This window comes from Enoplosus armatus, chromosome 2 (assembly GCF_043641665.1).
Source record: "Enoplosus armatus isolate fEnoArm2 chromosome 2, fEnoArm2.hap1, whole genome shotgun sequence".
Classification (NCBI taxonomy): domain Eukaryota; kingdom Metazoa; phylum Chordata; class Actinopteri; order Centrarchiformes; family Enoplosidae; genus Enoplosus; species Enoplosus armatus.
In genome coordinates, this window is record NC_092181.1 from 9,058,557 (window position 1) to 9,073,556 (window position 15,000).

The 15,000-nt window shown below is 52.6% G+C and overlaps 24 non-coding genes and 8 pseudogenes across 24 annotated transcripts; all 32 read right to left on the bottom strand.

The window, feature by feature from the left end:
• Positions 1 to 192: 192 nt before the first annotated feature.
• Positions 193 to 311, bottom strand: LOC139281842 (5S ribosomal RNA). The gene has a single exon (XR_011596969.1). It is a non-coding gene; the product is annotated as a 5S ribosomal RNA (ribosomal RNA).
• A 155-nt stretch (positions 312 to 466) lies between these two features.
• Positions 467 to 585, bottom strand: LOC139307704 (5S ribosomal RNA; annotated as a pseudogene).
• Positions 586 to 767: 182 nt separating this feature from the next.
• Positions 768 to 886, bottom strand: LOC139304889 (5S ribosomal RNA). Its single transcript, XR_011599184.1, has one exon. It is a non-coding gene; the product is annotated as a 5S ribosomal RNA (ribosomal RNA).
• A 260-nt stretch (positions 887 to 1,146) lies between these two features.
• Positions 1,147 to 1,265, bottom strand: LOC139305733 (5S ribosomal RNA). The gene has a single exon (XR_011599330.1). It is a non-coding gene; the product is annotated as a 5S ribosomal RNA (ribosomal RNA).
• Positions 1,266 to 1,420: 155 nt separating this feature from the next.
• LOC139304974 (5S ribosomal RNA) lies at positions 1,421 to 1,539 on the bottom strand. The gene has a single exon (XR_011599201.1). It is a non-coding gene; the product is annotated as a 5S ribosomal RNA (ribosomal RNA).
• A 188-nt stretch (positions 1,540 to 1,727) lies between these two features.
• Positions 1,728 to 1,846, bottom strand: LOC139307391 (5S ribosomal RNA; annotated as a pseudogene).
• A 190-nt stretch (positions 1,847 to 2,036) lies between these two features.
• LOC139307164 (5S ribosomal RNA) lies at positions 2,037 to 2,155 on the bottom strand. Its single transcript, XR_011599590.1, has one exon. It is a non-coding gene; the product is annotated as a 5S ribosomal RNA (ribosomal RNA).
• Positions 2,156 to 2,779: 624 nt separating this feature from the next.
• On the bottom strand, positions 2,780 to 2,898 carry LOC139304559 (5S ribosomal RNA). The gene has a single exon (XR_011599129.1). It is a non-coding gene; the product is annotated as a 5S ribosomal RNA (ribosomal RNA).
• A 143-nt stretch (positions 2,899 to 3,041) lies between these two features.
• LOC139307386 (5S ribosomal RNA) lies at positions 3,042 to 3,160 on the bottom strand. Its single transcript, XR_011599656.1, has one exon. It is a non-coding gene; the product is annotated as a 5S ribosomal RNA (ribosomal RNA).
• A 155-nt stretch (positions 3,161 to 3,315) lies between these two features.
• LOC139307416 (5S ribosomal RNA) lies at positions 3,316 to 3,434 on the bottom strand (annotated as a pseudogene).
• A 149-nt stretch (positions 3,435 to 3,583) lies between these two features.
• Positions 3,584 to 3,701, bottom strand: LOC139282164 (5S ribosomal RNA). Its single transcript, XR_011597280.1, has one exon. It is a non-coding gene; the product is annotated as a 5S ribosomal RNA (ribosomal RNA).
• A 188-nt stretch (positions 3,702 to 3,889) lies between these two features.
• Positions 3,890 to 4,008, bottom strand: LOC139303934 (5S ribosomal RNA). Its single transcript, XR_011599019.1, has one exon. It is a non-coding gene; the product is annotated as a 5S ribosomal RNA (ribosomal RNA).
• A 161-nt stretch (positions 4,009 to 4,169) lies between these two features.
• On the bottom strand, positions 4,170 to 4,288 carry LOC139282189 (5S ribosomal RNA). Its single transcript, XR_011597303.1, has one exon. It is a non-coding gene; the product is annotated as a 5S ribosomal RNA (ribosomal RNA).
• Positions 4,289 to 4,443: 155 nt separating this feature from the next.
• Positions 4,444 to 4,562, bottom strand: LOC139307839 (5S ribosomal RNA; annotated as a pseudogene).
• Positions 4,563 to 5,224: 662 nt separating this feature from the next.
• On the bottom strand, positions 5,225 to 5,343 carry LOC139307528 (5S ribosomal RNA; annotated as a pseudogene).
• Positions 5,344 to 5,552: 209 nt separating this feature from the next.
• On the bottom strand, positions 5,553 to 5,671 carry LOC139307788 (5S ribosomal RNA; annotated as a pseudogene).
• Positions 5,672 to 5,859: 188 nt separating this feature from the next.
• On the bottom strand, positions 5,860 to 5,978 carry LOC139305570 (5S ribosomal RNA). Its single transcript, XR_011599296.1, has one exon. It is a non-coding gene; the product is annotated as a 5S ribosomal RNA (ribosomal RNA).
• A 155-nt stretch (positions 5,979 to 6,133) lies between these two features.
• On the bottom strand, positions 6,134 to 6,252 carry LOC139305964 (5S ribosomal RNA). Its single transcript, XR_011599372.1, has one exon. It is a non-coding gene; the product is annotated as a 5S ribosomal RNA (ribosomal RNA).
• Positions 6,253 to 6,407: 155 nt separating this feature from the next.
• LOC139281782 (5S ribosomal RNA) lies at positions 6,408 to 6,526 on the bottom strand. Its single transcript, XR_011596913.1, has one exon. It is a non-coding gene; the product is annotated as a 5S ribosomal RNA (ribosomal RNA).
• Positions 6,527 to 6,681: 155 nt separating this feature from the next.
• On the bottom strand, positions 6,682 to 6,800 carry LOC139305940 (5S ribosomal RNA). Its single transcript, XR_011599366.1, has one exon. It is a non-coding gene; the product is annotated as a 5S ribosomal RNA (ribosomal RNA).
• A 456-nt stretch (positions 6,801 to 7,256) lies between these two features.
• Positions 7,257 to 7,375, bottom strand: LOC139306268 (5S ribosomal RNA). Its single transcript, XR_011599424.1, has one exon. It is a non-coding gene; the product is annotated as a 5S ribosomal RNA (ribosomal RNA).
• Positions 7,376 to 7,837: 462 nt separating this feature from the next.
• On the bottom strand, positions 7,838 to 7,956 carry LOC139307824 (5S ribosomal RNA; annotated as a pseudogene).
• A 725-nt stretch (positions 7,957 to 8,681) lies between these two features.
• Positions 8,682 to 8,800, bottom strand: LOC139305113 (5S ribosomal RNA). Its single transcript, XR_011599225.1, has one exon. It is a non-coding gene; the product is annotated as a 5S ribosomal RNA (ribosomal RNA).
• Positions 8,801 to 8,961: 161 nt separating this feature from the next.
• LOC139307185 (5S ribosomal RNA) lies at positions 8,962 to 9,080 on the bottom strand. Its single transcript, XR_011599592.1, has one exon. It is a non-coding gene; the product is annotated as a 5S ribosomal RNA (ribosomal RNA).
• Positions 9,081 to 11,493: 2,413 nt separating this feature from the next.
• LOC139306537 (5S ribosomal RNA) lies at positions 11,494 to 11,612 on the bottom strand. The gene has a single exon (XR_011599484.1). It is a non-coding gene; the product is annotated as a 5S ribosomal RNA (ribosomal RNA).
• Positions 11,613 to 11,835: 223 nt separating this feature from the next.
• LOC139281779 (5S ribosomal RNA) lies at positions 11,836 to 11,954 on the bottom strand. The gene has a single exon (XR_011596910.1). It is a non-coding gene; the product is annotated as a 5S ribosomal RNA (ribosomal RNA).
• Positions 11,955 to 12,807: 853 nt separating this feature from the next.
• LOC139307209 (5S ribosomal RNA) lies at positions 12,808 to 12,926 on the bottom strand. Its single transcript, XR_011599599.1, has one exon. It is a non-coding gene; the product is annotated as a 5S ribosomal RNA (ribosomal RNA).
• A 394-nt stretch (positions 12,927 to 13,320) lies between these two features.
• Positions 13,321 to 13,439, bottom strand: LOC139281701 (5S ribosomal RNA; annotated as a pseudogene).
• A 149-nt stretch (positions 13,440 to 13,588) lies between these two features.
• Positions 13,589 to 13,707, bottom strand: LOC139282135 (5S ribosomal RNA). The gene has a single exon (XR_011597251.1). It is a non-coding gene; the product is annotated as a 5S ribosomal RNA (ribosomal RNA).
• Positions 13,708 to 13,862: 155 nt separating this feature from the next.
• Positions 13,863 to 13,981, bottom strand: LOC139305264 (5S ribosomal RNA). Its single transcript, XR_011599248.1, has one exon. It is a non-coding gene; the product is annotated as a 5S ribosomal RNA (ribosomal RNA).
• A 539-nt stretch (positions 13,982 to 14,520) lies between these two features.
• On the bottom strand, positions 14,521 to 14,639 carry LOC139304159 (5S ribosomal RNA). The gene has a single exon (XR_011599061.1). It is a non-coding gene; the product is annotated as a 5S ribosomal RNA (ribosomal RNA).
• Positions 14,640 to 14,866: 227 nt separating this feature from the next.
• LOC139282000 (5S ribosomal RNA) lies at positions 14,867 to 14,985 on the bottom strand. The gene has a single exon (XR_011597119.1). It is a non-coding gene; the product is annotated as a 5S ribosomal RNA (ribosomal RNA).
• Between the last annotated feature and the right edge of the window lie 15 nt (positions 14,986 to 15,000).

Consider the following 15,000-nt stretch of genomic DNA (forward strand, 5'->3'; position numbering starts at 1 on the left):
CCCAACTCGTGGGCCCACGCTTAAGCACCTCCCCGCGGACTACAGCTTGACAGGCGCGTCCGACTCAGCTTCATGGCCCTGGTGCTCCGTATCTCTGGCACTCTGCTCAAGGCGTGGAGCGTTCAATGAGTTCAGCTGGGTGTTTCACTGCTGGAGCAGCACCCTGGCTCTCTCTAAATAGGGAAGTGGAAAAGCTTACAGCACCTGGTATTCCCAGTTGGTCTCCCATCCAAGTACTAACCAGGCCCGACCCTGCTTAGCTACCGAGATCAGACGAGATCGGGCGTGTTCAGAGTGGTATGGCCGTAAGCCTCTGGGCCCTTCGCATACACGCTCCTTATAGTGTGGCAGTGGCAGTGGCAGTGGCTCTACATAGTGTGTATGTGACAGTGGCAGTGGCTCTTTAAAGCTGGGTCTTTCACTGCTGGAGCAGGACGCTGGCTTTCTCTAAAAAGGGAAGTGGAAAAGGTTACAGCACGTGGTATTCCCAGGAGGTCTCCCATCCAAGTAATAAACAGGCCCAACCCTGCTTAACTACCGTGATCAGACGAGATCGGGCATGTTCAGAGTGGTATGGCCGTAAGCCTCAGGGCCCTTCCCATACACGCTCCTTATAGTGTGTATGTGGCAGTGGCAGTGGCTCTACATAGTGTGTATGTGACAGTGGCTCTACATAGTGTGTATGTGACAGTGGCAGTGGCACTTTAAAGTTGGGTGTTTCACTGCTGGAGCATCACCCTGGCTGTCTCTAAAACGTGAAGTGGGAAAGCTTACAGCAACTGGTATTCCCAGGCGGTCTCCCATCCAAGTACTAACCAGGCCCGACCCTGCTTAGCTTCCGTGATCAGACGAGATCGGGCGTGTTCAGAGTGGTATGGCCGTAAGCCTGTGGGCACTTTGCATACACGCTCCTAATAGTGTGTATGTGGCAGTTGCATTGTCTCTACAAAGTGTCTATGTGGCAGTGGCAGTTGCTCTACATAGTGTGTATGTGGCAGTGGCAGTTGCTCTACATAGTGTGTATGTGGCAGTGGCAGTGGCAGTGGCTCTACATAGTGTGTATGTGACAGTGGCAGTGGCACTTTAAAGTTGGGTGTTTCACTGCTGGAGCAGCGCAATGACTGTCTCTAATAAGTGAAGTGGAAAAGGTTACAGCACATGGTATTCCCAGGCGGTCTCCCAACCAAGTACTAACCAGGCCCGACCCTGCTTAGCTTCCGAGCTCAGACGAGATCGGGCGTGTGCAGAGTGGTATGGCCGTAAGCCTCTGGGCCCTTCGCATACACGCTCCTTATTGTGTGTATGTTGCAGTGGCATTGTCTCTACATAGTGTGTATGTGACAGTGGCTGTGGCACTTTAAAGTTGGGTGTTTCACTGCTGGAGCAGCACCCTGGCTGTCTCTAAAAAGGGAAGTGGAAAAGCTTACAGCACCTGGTATTCCCAGGCAGTCTCCTATCCAAGTACTAACCAGGCCCGACCCTGCTTAGCTTCCGAGATCAGATGAGATCGGGCGTGTTCAGAGTGGTATGGCCGTAAGCCTGTGTGCCCTTTGCATACACGCTCCTTATAGTGTGTATGTGGCAGTGGCATTGTCTCTACATAGTATGTATGTGGCAGTGGCAGTGGCTCTACATAGTGTGTCAGTGACAGTGGCAGTGGCTGTTTAAAGCTGTGTGTTTCACTGCTGGAGCATCACCCTGGCTGTCTCTAAAAAGGGAAGTGGAAAAGCTTACAGCACCTGGTATTCCCAGGCGTTCTACCATCCAAGTACTAACCAGGCCCGACCCTGCTTAGCTTCCGAGATCAGACGAGATCGGGCGTGTTCAGAGTGGTATGGCCTTAACCCTGTAAGCCTGTGGGCCCTATGCATACACGCTCCTTATAGTGTGTATGTGGCAGTGGCAGTGGCTCTACATAGTGTGTATGTGACAGTGGCTCTACACAGTGTGTATGTGACAGTGGCAGTGGCACTTTAAAGTTGGGTGTTTCACTGCTGGAGCAGCGCCCTGGCTGTCTCTAAAAAGCGAAGTGGAAAAGCTTACAGCACGTGGTATTCTCAGGAGGTCTCCCATCCAAGTACTAACCAGGCCCGAGCCTGCTTAGCTAACGAGATCAGACGAGATCGGGCGTGTTCAGAGTGGTATGGCCGTAAGCCTCTGGCCTCTTCGCATACACGCTCCTTATAGTGTGTATGTGGCAGTGGCAGTGGCAGTGGCTCTACATAGTGTGTATGTGACAGTGGCAGTGGCAGTGGCTCTACATAGTGTGTATGTGGCAGTGACAGTGGCACTTTAAAGTTGGGTGTTTCACTGCTGGAGCAGCACCCTGGCTGTCTCTAAAAAGGGCCCGACCCTGCTTAGCTTCCGAGACCAGACGAGATCGGGCGTGTTCAGAGTGGTATGGCCGTAAGCCTGTGGGCCCTTCGCATACACGCTCCTTATAGTGTGTATGTGACAGTGGCTCTACATAGTGTGTATGTGACAGTGGCAGTGGCACTTTAAAGTTGGGTGTTTCACTGCTGGAGCAGCACCCTGGCTGTCTCAAAAAACGGCCCGACCCTGCTTAGCTTCCGAGATCTGTTGAGATCGGGCGTGTTCAGAGTGGTATGGCCGTAAGCCTCTGGGCCCTTCGCATACACGCTCCTTATAGTGTGTATGTGGCAGTGGCAGTGGCAGTGGCTCTACATAGTGTGTATATGACAGTGGCAGTGGCACTTTAAAGTTGGGTGTTTCACTGCTGGAGCAGCACCCTGGCTATCTCTAAAAAGGGAAGTGGAAAAGCTTACAGCACCTGGTGTTCCCAGGCAGTCTCCCATCCAAGTACTAACCAGGCCCGATCCTGCTTAGCTTCCGAGATCAGACGAGATCAGGCGTGTTCAGATTGGTATGGCCGTAAGCCAGTGGGCCCTTCGCATACCCGCTCCTTATAGTGTGTATGTGGCAGTGGCTCTACATAGTGTGTATGTGACAGTGGCACTTTAAAGTTGGGTGTTTCACTGCTGGAGCAGCGCACTGGCTGTCTCTTATAAATGAAGTGGAAAAGCTTACAGCACCTGGTATTCCCAGGCGGTCTCCCATCCAAGTACTAACCAGGCCCGACCCTGCTTAGCTTCCGAGATCAGACGAGATCGGGCGTGTGCAGAGTGGTATGGCCGTAAGCCTGTGGGTCCTTTGCATACACGCTCCTTATAGTGTGTATGTGGCAGTGGCATTGTCTCTACATAGTGTGTATGTGACAGTGGCAGTGGCACTTTAAAGTTGGGTGTTTCACTGCTGGAGCAGCACCCTGGCTGTCTCTAAAAAAGGAAGTGGAAAAGCTTACAGCACCTGGTATTCCCAGGCGGTCTCCCATCCAAGTACTGACCAGGCCCGACCCTGCTTAGTTTCCGAGATCAGACGACATCAGGCTTTTTCAGAGTGATATGGCCGTAAGCCTGTGGGCCCTTTGCATACACGCTCCTTATAGTGTGTATGTGGCAGTGGCTCTACATAGTGTGTATGTGACAGTGGCAGTGGCACTTTAAAGTTGGGTGTTTCACTGCTGTAGCAGCACCCTGGCTGTCTCTAAAAAGTGAAGTGGAAAAGCTTACAGCACCTGGTATTCCCAGGCGGTCTCCCGTCCAAGTACTACCAGGCCCGACCCTGCTTAGCTTCCGAGATCAGACGAGATCGGGCGTGTTCAGAGTGGTATGGCCGTAAGCCTGTACGCCATTTGCATACACGCTCCTTATAGTGTGTATGTGGCAGTGGCATTGTGTCTACATAGTGTGTATGTGGCAGTGGCAGTGGCTCTACATAGTGTGTATATGACAGTGGCAGTGGCACTTTAACGTTGGGTGTTTCACTGCTGGAGCAGCACCCTGGCTGTCTTTAAAAAGGGAAGTGGAAAAGCTTACAGCACCTGGTATTCCCAGGCGGTCTCCCATCCAAGTACTAACCAGGCCGGACCCAGCTTAGCTTCCGAGATCAGACGAGATCGGGCGTGTTCAGAGTGGTATGGCCGTAAGCCTCTGGGCCCTTCGCATACACGCTCCTTATAGTGTGTATGTGGCAGTGGCAGTGGCAGTGGATTTACATAGTGTGTATGTGACAGTGGCAGTGGCACTTTAAAGTTAGGTGTTTCACTGCTGGAGCAGTGCCATGGCTGTCTCTAAAAAGTGAAGTGGAAAAGCTTGCAGCACCTGGTATTCCCAGGCGGTCTCCCATCCAAGTACTAACCAGGCCCGACCCTGCTTAGCTTCTGAGATCAGACGAGATCGGGCGTGTTCAGAGTGGTATGGCCGTAAGCCTGTAGGCCCTTTGCAGACACGCTCCTTATAGTGTGTTTGTGGCAGTGGCATTGTCTCTACATAGTGTGTATGTGACAGTGGCAGTGGCACTTTAAAGTTGGGTGTTTCACTGCTGGAGCAGCACCCTGGCTGTCTCTAAAAAGGGAAGTGGAAAAGCTTACAGCACCTGGTATTCCCAGGCATTCTCCCATCCAAGTACTAACCATGGCCGACCCTGCTTACCTTCCGAGATCAGACGAGATCGGGCATCCTCAGAGTGGTATGGCCGTAAGTTTTGGGGCCTTCGCATACACGCTCCTTATAGTGTGTATGTGGCAGTGGCAGTGGCTCTACATAGTGTGTATGTGACAGTGGCTCTACATAGTGTGTATGTGACAGTGGCTCTACATAGTGTGTATGTGACATTGGCAGTGGCTCTACATAGTGTGTATGTGACAGTGGCAGTGGCAGTGGTAGTGGCTCTACATAGTGTGTATGTGACAGTGGCAGTGGCACTTTAAAGTTGGGTGTTTCACTGCTGGAGCAGCACCCTGGCTGTATCTAAAAAGGACCCGACCCTGCTTAGCTTCCGAGATCGGACGAGATCGGGCGTGTTCAGAGTGGTATGGCCGTAAGCCTGTGGGCCCTTTGCATACACGCTCCTTATAGTGTGTATGTGGCAGTGGCATTGTCTCTACATAGTGTGTATGTGACAATCCCAATCAGTTCAGCCTGCAGAAAGCTCCAGCAAAATTGCCCACCAGCCCAACTCGTGGGACCACGCTTAAGCACCTCCCCGCGGACTACAGCTTGACAGTCGCGTCCAACGCAGCTTCGTGGCCCTGGTGCTCCGTATCTGTGGCACTCTGCTCAAGGCGTGGAGCGTTCAATGTGTTCAGCTAGGTGTTTCACTGCTGGAGCAGCACCCTGGCTGTCTCTGAAAAGGGAAGTGGAAAAGCTTACAGCACCTGGTATTCCCAGGCGGAATCCCATCAAAGTACTAACCAGGCTTGATCCTGCTTAGCTTCCGAGATCAGACGAGATCGGGGGTGTTCAGAGTGGTATGGCCGTAAGCCTGTGGGACCTTTGCATACACGCTCCTTATAGTGTGTATGTGGCAGTGGCAGTGTCTCTACATAGTGTGTATTTGACAGTGGCTCTTCATAGTGTGTATGTGGCAGTGGCTCTACATAGTGTGTAAGTGACAGTGGCAGTGGCTCTTTAAAGCTGTGTGTTTCACTGCTGGAGCATCAACATGGCTGTCTCTAAAGAGGGAAGTGGAAAAGCTTACAGCACCTGGTATTCCCAGTCTGTCTCCCATCAAAGTGCTAACCAGGCCTGACCCTCCTTAGCTTCCGAGATCAGACGAGATCGGGCGTGTTCAGAGTGGTATGGCCGTAAGCCTGTGGGACATTTGCATACACGCTCCTTATAGTGTGTATGTGGCAGTGGCAGTGGCTATACATAGTGTGTTTGTGGCAGTGGCAGTGGCTCTACAAAGTGTGTATGTGACAGTGGCAGTGGCACTTTAAAGTTGGGTGTTTCACTGCTGGAGCAGCGCCCTGGCTGTCTCTAAAAAGTGAAGTGGAAAAGCTTACAGTACGTGGTATTCCCAGGAGGTCTCCCATCCAAGTACTAACCAGGCCCGACCCTGCTTAGCTACCGAGATCAGACGAGATCGGGCGTGTTCAGAGTGGTATGGCCGTAAGGCTGTGGGCCCTTGACATACACGCTCCTTATAGTGTGTATGTGGCAGTGACAGTGGCTCTACATAGTGTGTATGTGACAGTGGCAGTGGCACTTTAAAGTTGGGTGTTTCACTGCTGGAGCAGCACCCTGGCTGTCTCTAAAAAGGGAAGTGGAAAAGCTTACAGCAACTGGTATTCCCAGGAGGTCTCCCATCCAAGTACTAACCAGACCAGAACCTGCTTAGCTTCCGAGATCAGACGAGATCGGGCGTGTTCAGAGTGGTATGGCCGTAAGCCTCTGGGCCCTTCGCATACACGCTCCTTATAGTGTGTATGTGGCAGTGGCAGTGGCAGTGGCTCTACATAGTGTGTATGTGACAGTGGCACTTTAAAGTTGGGTGTTTCACTGCTGGAGCAGCACCCTGGCTGTCTCTAAAAAGGGAAGTGGAAAAGCTTACAGCACCTGGTATTCCCAGGAGGTCTCCCATCCAAGTACTAACCAGGCCCGACCCTGCTTAGCTACCGAGATCAGACGAGATCGGGCGAGTTCAGAGTGGTATGGCCGTAAGCCTCTGGGCACTTCGCATACACGCTCCTTATAGTATGTTAGTGGCAGTGGCAGTGGCTCTACATAGTGTGTATGTGACAGTGGCAGTGGCTCTTTAAAGCTGGGTCTTTCACTGCTGGAGCAGCACGCTGGCTTTCTCTAAAAAGGGAAGTGGAAAAGGTTACAGCACGTGGTATTCCCAGGTGGTCTCCCATCCAAGTACTAACCAGGCCCGACCCTGCTTAACTACCGAGATCAGACGAGATCTGGCGTGTTCAGAGTGGTATGGCCGTAAGCCTGTGGGAACTTTGCATACACGCTCCTTATAGTGTGTATGTGGCAGTGGCAGTGGCTCTACATAGTGTGTATGTGACAGTGGCAGTGGCTCTTTATAGTGTTTACGTCACAGAGTCAGTGGCTTTTCATAGTGCGCATGTGACCGCATCGGCAGCTCTTGGCAGCGTCTATGAGCACTGATACCCGTACTTCATCAACACACTGTGGCCTCCTCAACCCCACGCAGTTCAGCCTGCAGAAAGCTCCAGAAATCTTGCCCACCAGCCCAACTCGTGGGCCCACGCTTCAGCACCTCCCCGCGGACTACAGCTTGACAGGCGCGTCCGACGCAGCTTCGTGGCCCTGGTGCTCCGTATCTCTGGCACTCTGCTCAAGGCGTGGAGCGTTCAATGAGTTCAGCTAGGTGTTTCACTGCTGGAGCAGCACCCTGGCTGTCTCTAAAAAGGGAAGTGGAAAAGCTTACAGCAACTGGTATTCCCAGGAGGTCTCCCATCGAAGTACTAACCAGACCCGAACCTGCTTAGCTTCCGAGATCAGACGAGAACGGGCGTGTTCAGAGTGGTATGGCCGTAAGCCTCTGGGCCCTTCGCATACACGCTCCTTATAGTGTGTATGTGGCAGTGGCAGTGGCAGTGGCTCTACATAGTGTGTATGTGACAGTGGCAGTGGCTCTTTATTGTGTGTACGTCACAGAGTCAGCGGCTTTTCATAGTGCGTATGTGACCGCATCGGCAGCTCTTGGCAGAGTCTCTGAGCACTGATACCCGTACTTCATCAACACACTGTGGCCTCCTCAACCCCACGCAGTTCAGCCTGCAGAAAGCTCCAGCAACCTTGCCCACCACCCCAACTCGTGGGCCCACGCTTAAGCACCTTCCCGCGGACTACAGCTTGACAGACGCGTCCGACGCAGCTTCGTGGCCCTGGTGCTCCGTATCTCTGGCACTCTGCTCAAGGCGTGGAGCGTTCAATGAGTTCAGCTGGGTGTTTCACTGCTGGAGCAGCACCCTGGCTCTCTCTAAAAAGGGAAGTGGAAAAGCTTACAGCACTTGGTATTCCCAGGCGGTCTCCTATCCAAGTACTAACCAGGCCTGACCCTGCTAAGCTTCCGAGATCAGACGAGACAGGGCGTGTTCAGAGTGGTATGGCCGTAAGCCTGTGGGTGCTTTGCATACACGCTCCTTATAGTGTGTATGTGACAGTGGCTTTGTCTCTACATAGTGTGTATGTGGCAGTGGCAGTGGCTCTACATAGTGTGTATGTGGCAGTGGCAGTGGCAGTGGCTCTACATAGTGTGTATGTGACAGTGGCAGTGGCACTTTAAAGTTGGGTGTTTCACTGCTGGAGCAGCACCCTGGCTGTCTCAAAAAACGGCCCCACCCTGCTTAGCTTCCGAGATCTGATGAGATCGGGCGTGTTCAGAGTGGTATGGCCGTAAGTCTCTGGGCCCTTCGCATACACGCTCCTTATTGTGTGTATGTGGCAGTGGTAGTGGCTCTACATAGTGTGTTTGTGACAGTGGCTCTACATAGTGTGTATGTGACAGTGGCAGTGGCACTTTAAAGTTGGGTGTTTCACTGCTGGAGCAGCACCCTGGCTGTCTCTAAAAAGGGCCCGACCCTGCTTAGCTTCCGAGATCAGACGAGATCGGGCGTGTTCAGAGTGGTATGGCCGTAAGCATGTAAGCTTGTGGGCACTTTGCATAAACGCTCCTTATAGTGTGTATGTGGCAGTGGCATTGTCTCTATATAGTGTGTATGTGGCAGTGGCATTGGCAGTGGCTTTACATAGAGTGTATGTGACAGTGGCAGTGGCACTTTAAAGTTGGGTGTTTCACTGCTGGAGCAGCGCCCTGGCTGTCTCTAAAAAGTGAAGTGGAAAAGCTTACAGCACCTTGTATTCCCAGGCGGTCTCCCATCGAAGTACTAACCAGGCCTGACCCTGCTTAGCTTCCGAGATCAGACGTGATCGGGCGTGTTCAGAGTGGTATGGCCGTAAGCCTCTGGTCCCTTCGCATACACGCTCCTTATAGTGTGTATGTGGCAGTGGCAGTGGCAGTGGCTCTACATAGTGTGTATGTGACAGTGGTAGTGGCTCTTTAAAGTTGGGTGTTTCACTGCTGGAGCAGCACCCTGCCTGTCTCTAAAAAGGGAAGTGGAAAAGCTTACAGCACCTGGTATTCCCAGGCGGTCTCCCATCCAAGTACTAACCAGGCTCGACCCTGCTTAGCTTTCGAGATCAGACGAGATCGGGCGTGTTCATAGTGGTAAGGCCGTAAGACTGTGGGTCCTTTGCATACACGCTCCTTATAGTGTGTATGTGGCAGTGGCATTGTCTCTACATAGTGTGTATGTGACAGTGGCTGTGGCACTTTAAAGTTGGGTGTTTCACTGCTGGAGCAGCACCCTGGCTGTCTCTAAAAAGGGAAGTGGAAAAGCTTACAGCACCTGGTATTCCCAGGCAGTCTCCTAACTCTGCTAACGACCGACGCCTCGCCAACAGCCTCAACGACTTCTACTGTCGCTTTGAAAGACAATGGGACAGTCCTAACACCATCCCCCACACCATCACCCACCAGCTCCAGCCCAACAGCCCCAACCCCCTCATCACACCTGGGGCTGAACTCTCACACCTCCTACCACCACAGCTTCCCCCCACAGCGCCCCCCACTCCTCCAGCATCAACACCTCTGTCTGTCCTTGAAAGAGATGTGAACAGGCTCTTCAAGAGACAAAACCCGCCTAAAGCTGCTGGACCAGACTCCATCTCCCCATCCTGCCTGAAGCGCTGCGCCGATCAGCTGTCTCCGGTGTTCACGGACATCTTCAACACCTCACTGGAGACATGCCACGTGCCAGCCTGCTTCAAGGCCTCCACCATCATCCCCGTCCCCAAAAAACCAGGGCCCACTGGATTAAATGACTACAGACCCGTCGCCCTGACCTCTGTGGTCATGAAATCATTTGAACGCCTGGTTTTGTCCCACCTCAAATCCATCACAGACTCTCTGCTGGACCCCCTGCAGTTCGCCTACAGAGCCAACAGGTCTGTAGACGACGCCGTCAACCTGGCTCTACACTACATCCTCCAGCACCTGGACTCCGCAGGATCCTATGCCAGGATCCTGTTTGTGGACTTCAGCTCTGCCTTCAACACGATCGTCCCGGCTCTTCTTCAGGACAAGCTCTCCCAGCTCAACGTGCCTGACCCCACCTGCAGGTGGATCACAGATTTCCTGTCTGACAGGAAGCAGCACGTGAAGCTGGGGAAACACGTCTCTGACTCGCGGACGATCAGCACCGGCTCCCCTCAAGGCTGCGTTCTTTCTCCTCTACTCTTCTCCCTCTACACCAACAGCTGCACCTCCAGTCACCAGTCTGTCAAGCTCCTGAAGTTCGCGGACGACACCACCCTCATCGGACTCATCTCTGGAGAGGATGAGTCTGCCTACAGGTGGGAGATTGACCATCTGAAGACCTGGTGCAACAGCAACAACCTGGAGCTTAACGCTTCAAAGACAGTGGAGATGGTTGTTGACTTCAGGAAGAGCGCAGCCCCACCCGCCCCCATCACCCTGTGTGACTCTGCAGTGGACACTGTGGAGTCCTTCCGTTTCCTGGGCTCCATCATCAGCCAGGACCTCCGGTGGGAGCTGAACATCAGCTCCGTCATCAAGAAAGCCCAACAGAGGATGTACTTCCTGAGGCAGCTGAGGAAGTTTAACCTGCCACAAACAATGCTGGTTCACTTCTACACTGCCATCATAGAGTCCATCCTCACCTCCTCCATCACCGTCTGGTACGCTGCTGCCTCCACCAAGGACAGACGCAGACTGCAGCGTATCATCCGCTCTGCAGAGAGGGTGATCGGCTGCAACCTTCCATCTCTTCAGGACCTGTACTCCTCCAGGACCCTGAGGAGAGCAGGGAAGATCGCTGCCGACCCCTCCCACCCCGGACACCATCTGTTCGACCCCCTCCCCTCTGGCAGGAGGCTGCGGTCCATCAGGACCAAAACCTCCCGCCACAAAAACAGTTTCTTCCCCTCTGCAGTCAACCTGACAAACTCTCACTGACCCCCCCCCAGAACACAAACACAAGCTATACGTTATATTAACGTACATCACCCCTGTCCCCACTGCGTTACATTAACGCACCCACCCCCTACTGGACACTTTATCTGGACACTTTACTTTATTCTGGTCACTGCACTGTTGTTATTTATCTTATCTTATTTTTTTTTATTTTTATTTTTATTTTTATTCTTATTCTTATTTTAGCTTTTATATTCTACTTATTTGTTATCAAAACAATAGCACCTTCAGACCACAGCAAATTCCTTGTGATGTATGTTACTTGGCAATAAACAGTTTCTGATTCTGATTCTGATTCTGATTCCAAGTACTAACCAGGCCCGACCCTGCTTAGCTTCCGAGATCAGATGAGATCGGGCATGTTCAGAGTGGTATGGCCGTAAGCCTCTGGGCCCTTCGCATACACGCTCCTTATAGTGTGTATGTGGCAGTGGCTCTACTTAGTGTGTATGTGACAGTTGCAGTAGCAGTGGCTCTACATAGTGTGTATGTGACAGTGGCTCTCCATAGTGTGTATGTGACAGTGGCAGTGGCACTTTAAATTTGGGTGTTTCACTGCTGCAGCAGCGCCCTGGCTGTCTCTAAAAAGTGAAGTGGAAAAGCTTACAGCACCTGGTATTCCCAGGCGGGCTCCCATCCAAGTACTAACCAGGACGGACCTTGCTTAGCTTCCGAGATCAGATGAGATCGGGCGTGTTCAGAGTGGTATGGCCGTAAGCCTGTAAGCTTGTGGGCACTTTGCATACACGCTCCTTATAGTGTCTATGTGGCAGTGGCATTGTCTCTATATAGTGTGTATGTGGCAGTGGCAGTGGCTCTACATAGTGTGTATGTGGCAGTGGCTCTCCATAGTGTGTATGTGACAGTGGCAGTGGCACTTTAAAGTTGGGTGTTTCACTGCTGGAGCAGCGCCCTGGCTGTCTCTAAAAAGAGAAGTGGAAAAGCTTACAGCACCTGGTATTCCCAGGCAGTCTCCCATCCAAGTACTAACCAGGCCCGACCCTGCTTAGCTTCCGAGATCAGACGAGATCGGGCGTGTTCAGAGTGGTATGGCCGTAAGCCTCTAGGCCCTTCGCATACACGCTCCTTATAGTGTGTATGTGGCAGTGGCACTGGCTCTACATAGTGTGTATGTGGCAGTGGCAGTGGCATTGTCTCTACATAGTGTGTATGTGACAGTGGCTGTGGCACTTTAAAGTTGGGTGTTTCACTGCTGGAGCAGCACCCTGGCTGTCTCTAAAATGGGCCAGACACTGCTTAGCTTCCGAGATCAGACGAGATCGGGCGTGTTAAGAGTGGTATGGCCGTAAGCTTGTGGGCCCTTTGCATGCACGCTCCTTATAGTGTGTATGTGGCAGTGGCAGTGGCAATGGCTCTACATAATGTGTATGTGACAGTGGCTCTACATAGTGTGTATGTGACAGTGGCAGTGGCAGTGGCTCTACATAGTGTGTATGTGACAGTGGCAGTGGCACTTTAAAGTTGGGTGTTTCACTGCTGGAGCAGCACCCAGGCTGTCTCTAAAAAGGGCCCGACCCTGCTTAGCTCCGAGATCAGACGAGATCAGGCGTGTTCAGAGTGGAATGGCCGTAAGCCTCTGGGCCCTTCGCATACACGCTCCTTATAGTGTGTATGTGGCAGTGGCATTGTCTCTACATAGTGTGTATGTGACAATCCCACGCAGTTCAGCCTGCAGAAAGCTCCAGCAACCTTGCCCACCAGCCCAACTCGTGGGCCCACGCTTAAGCACCTCCCCGCGGACTACAGCTTGACAGGCGCGTCCGACGCAGCTTCGTGGCCCTGGTGCTCCGTATCTCTGGCACTCTGCTCAAGGCCTGGAGCGTTCAATGAGTTCAGCTGGGTGTTTCACTGCTGGAGCAGCAACCTGGCTGTCTCTAAAAAGGGAAGTGGAAAAGCTTACAGCACCTAGTATTCCCAGGCATTCTCCCATCCAACTACTAACCAGGCCCGACCCTGCTTACCTTCCGAGATCAGACGAGATCGGGCGTGTTCAGAGTGGTATGGCCGTAAGCCTGTAAGCCTGTGGGCACTTTGCATACACGCTCCTTATAGTGTGTATGTGGCAGTGGCAGTGGCTCTACATAGTGTGTATGTGACAGTGGCTGTGGCTCTTTATAGTGTGTATGTGACAGTGGCACTTTAAAGTTTGGTGTTTCACTGCTGGAGCAGCACCCTGGCTGTCCCTTAAAAGGGAAGTGGAAATGCTTACAGCACCTGGTATTCCCAGGCAGTCTCCCATCCAAGTACTAAGTTTTGGGACCTTCGCATACACGTTCCTTATAATGTGTATGTGGCAGTGGCAGTGGCTCTACATAGTGTGTATGTGACAGTGGCAGTGGCTCTTTAAAGCTGGGTCTTTCACTGCTGGAGCAGCACCCTGGCTGTCTCTGAAAAGGGAAGTGGAAAAGCTTGCAGCACCTGGTATTCCCAGGCGGAATCCCATGAAAGTATTAACCAGGCTTGATCCTGCTTAGCTTCCGAGATCAGACGAGATCGGGGGTGTTCAGAGTGGTATGGCCGTAAGCCTGTGGGACCTTTGCATACATGCTCCTTATAGTGTGTATGTGGCAGTGGCATTGTCTCTACATAGTGTGTATGTGACAGTGGCACTTTAAAGTTTGGTGTTTCACTGCTGGAGCAGCACCCTGGCTGTCTCTAAAAAGGGAAGAGGAAAAGCTTACAGCACCTGGTATTCCCAGGCGGTCTCCCATCCAAGTACTAACCAGGCCCGAGCCAGCTTAGCTTCCGAGATCAGACGAGATCGGGCGTGTTCAGAGTGGTATGGCCGTAAGCCTCTGGGCCCTTCGCATACACGCTCCTTATAGTGTGTATGTGGCAGTGGCAGTGGCTCTACATAGTGTGTATGTGACAGTGGCAGTGGCACTTTAAAGTTGGGTGTTTCACTGCTGGAGCAGCTCCCTGGCTGTCTCTAAAAAGTGAAGTGGAAAAGCTTACAGCACGTGGTATTCCCAGGAGGTCTCCCATCCAAGTACTAACCAGGCCCGACCCTGCTTTGCTACCGAAATCAGACGAGATCGGGCGTGTTCAGAGTGGTATGGCCGTAAGCCTGTGGGCCCTTCACATACACGCTCCTTATAGTGTGTATGTGGCAGTGGCAGTGGCAGTGGCTCTTCATAGTGTGTATGTGGCAGTGGCAGGGGCAGTGGCTCTACATAGTGTGTATGTGACAGTGGCTCTACATAGTGTGTATGTGACAGTGGCAGTGGCTCTTTATAGTGTTTACGTCACAGAGTCAGTGGCTTTTCATAGTGCGCATGTGACCGCATCAGCAGCTCTTGGCAGCGTCTATGAGCACTGATACCCGTACTTCATCAACACACTGTGGCCTCCTCAACCCCACGCAGTTCAGCCTGCAGAAAGCTCCAGCAATCTTGCCCACCAGCCCAACTCGTGGGCCCACGCTTCAGCACCTCCCCGCGGACTACAGCTTGACAGGCGCGTCCGACGCAGCTTCGTGGCAGCTTCGTGGCCCTGGTGCTCCGTATCTCTGGCACTCTGCTCAAGGCGTGGAGCGTTCAATGAGTTCAGCTAGGTGTTTCACTGCTGGAGCAGCACCCTGGCTGTCTCTAAAAAGGGAAGTGGAAAAGCTTACAGCAACTGGTATTCCCAGGAGGTCTCCCATCGAAGTACTAACCAGACCCGAACCTGCTTAGCTTCCGAGATCAGACGAGATCGGGCGTGTTCAGAGTGGTATGGCCGTAAGCCTCTGGGCCCTTCGCATACACGCTCCTTATAGTGTGTATGTGGCAGTGGCAGTGGCAGTGGCTCTACATAGTGTGTATGTGACAGTGGCAGTGGCTCTTTATAGTGTGGCAGTGGCAGTGGCAGTGGCTCTACACAGTGTGTATGTGACAGTGGCAGTGGCACTTTAAAGTTGGGTGTTTCACTGCTGGAGCAGCACCCTGGCTGTCTCTAAAAAGTGAAGTGGAAAAGCTTACAGCACCTGGTATTCCCAGGCGGTCTCCCATCCAAGTACTAACCAGGCCCGACCCTGCTTAGCTTCCGAGATCAGACGAGATTGGGCGTGTTCAGAGTGGTATGGCCGTAAGCCTGTACGCCATTTGC